The sequence below is a fragment of the Neodiprion lecontei genome, chromosome 4 (assembly GCF_021901455.1).
Source record: "Neodiprion lecontei isolate iyNeoLeco1 chromosome 4, iyNeoLeco1.1, whole genome shotgun sequence".
Lineage (NCBI taxonomy): Eukaryota > Metazoa > Arthropoda > Insecta > Hymenoptera > Diprionidae > Neodiprion > Neodiprion lecontei.
In genome coordinates, this window is record NC_060263.1 from 16,150,405 (window position 1) to 16,152,984 (window position 2,580).

Genomic DNA, 2,580 nt, shown 5'->3' on the forward strand with positions numbered 1-2,580 from the left:
TTTCATAATTCTTTCAATAGGGTTGGTCACTGGGCAATCCTGAGCAAGGTACTTCCAGTTTGAACATCCGCTCAGTTATGTGTTCAATTAATATTCAGTGACTCATTTAAATATTGAAGAAAAAACAATTATAAATTACATTTATTCATTATTTATAATACGTTTAATTTCATCTCAACATTAGTCAAACATGTGTATTTTATTTTTATGTCTTTCAAAAAGCAAGGGTAGGAAAAAACTATTCAATTATCTAATTTTTTAATATGCTTTTCCGCACTCTTCTGTTTGAAAAGTCTGACTGAAATTTTCCGCATTTCGAATAATTTTGTTGATAATACCTGAAATACCGATACGCGCGGCAGTCAATCAATTAGTAATTATTATCGCGTCAAGATAGCGCTCGTGTAAAGTTTGAATCAATTTTTGGCGGGATAAGCTATTAATATGAGTTTAGCCGACAAACCATCGATATAATATAATTAATGAACTTCGTTTACAGTTCGTCTCTAGATAATTGTAGTGCAGTTACAATTGCTTGAGAGTGAACCAATTTAAAAAAAAATAAAAAAAATAGTAAAAAATTCTACATGAATTTATTGAAAATATTGAACGTTATACATATCGGTTAGATATATGTAGAGTTTTTAATTATTTTCTTTAAAAAAATTAGTTCACTATCAAACAATTCTAACTGGACTACAATCATCTAAAGACGAACTGCAAACGATTTCATTAATTATATTATATTATATTGATGGCTTGTCAGCTAAACTCATGTTAATAAATAAGCTACCCTTCCGGGAAAAACAATTGGTGAGCGATCGTTCCGCCATTTTGGCGATTTGATGCCAATGGTCGAATCCCAATCTTGTGCGGTACGGAAGTAATCGTGTGTTTGTGTGTGTTGTGAGTTTGTCGGTTCCAAATAGCGGAAAGTTAGCAGATCAGAAATGGAAGTGTATTTAATTACGTGGGGTAATTCTCATAACGTGATCGTTGAAACGTGCGAGTCGCCCAGCCTGTCGATTCGGTCTTCGCCAAGTGGGTTCACTTGTAACCAAAATTTAAGTTACAATCGGTCTCGAACGTTCTCTGAGTCCAGTTTTATCTGAAATATTTAGGTAGCATTTCCTGTAGCATCCGATCATGCAAGACCGTGTTCGGCAGCACTTTACGGCAGAATTGGGTACGACGCATGCTGCCGCAACCTGGGCAGAAATGCACGGGCTGGCTCCCAAATATACTTCGACTTCTGACAAACAGATGGCGATTCAAAGGTTCTTCCTTGTAACTTTGTCGTGAGTGCACAAGCTATAATGTGATTCGTATTATTGCGTACAGAGGGACTCTAATTAAAACTAGCATCTGATATCAGAATTTAGTGGTTTTCGCTACATCATTTTTCACTTCTTCACAGATAGTGGATTCCGTGGGACCTGAGTCTCGAGCTGGAGTGTCTCGTCAGGTATTTCTCGTTCGACCCTCTACTATTCGCAGATAATCGATTCTGCTCTCCTCTGGGTTCATTAATGTGTTTTTATTTTAAATTAATTAAGTTCCTATGACTGCGGAAATGGATAGATAGCGTAAATAGACATAATTAAGTCCGTGGACACAATAAGGTTGAATTTCAAAATGGCCGCCGGTAGAAACAGAAATAGAGGCATAGACTTGCAGAGATAGACTCCACGGTCTGTGCACCGAGCTGAAGCCGTAATTAGAAAGAGAGGGCAACAGCTGGAGTCGGATCTCTCACTCTAATCGGTGACTTGGCGGGGGAAACACGTAGACTATTATAAGTACACCTCCCCGCTTGCCTTATTGCTTTCCCCGCCTGGCGGCTGCTCCCCACTCTTTCAATCGTGCAACAGAAAGGTCCGGTTTCAGCTGTGCTCCCTCTTTCTAATTAAGGCTTCAGCTTGATTCACAGACCGCGCAGTCTGTTTCTGTAATATAAGTTCATGTTCACTACGCATCGGTCACTTCGTCTACTACGTTGGTAATATTTTTACAAAGTTGATTACGCCTATAAACAAATAAGGCGAGTTGGAATCGTTGAGCAGGTCATTTATAGAACTCTCGGTATATACGAATACATCTTACTGTTGATTTTTATTGAAGCAACTTGTTATTTTTTACATCTGATATGTAATAATTATATAGACGTATCACTAATCGATGATACGTACTAAATGATATTATTATTGTATATAGTACGTTGGTTAGCTCCGTGTTCATATAGTTTCACGGCGTAATATTATGTAGCTTCAACTCTTCGTCGTTCTACGACTAGCTGTTTGGCTATTCCTTCAAAATTCTCCGTTTGCAAAAGCCAGTTTTATCCCTTTTATAGTTTTTATTGTTATTATTATTAATATTGTCATTTCAGACATGTCATTTCCCATATACCTAGCTATCTATAACTATACGAGTAGTTACATTACACAGTTTAATTTTCATTTTCATTATTATTCGATTCTAATTTTTTCTTATCATTACGTATATAATACCCTTAGGAAACAATCAATTGGCAGTTACATAACGGAGAAATTATATATATATATTATATTGTCGTCGTTG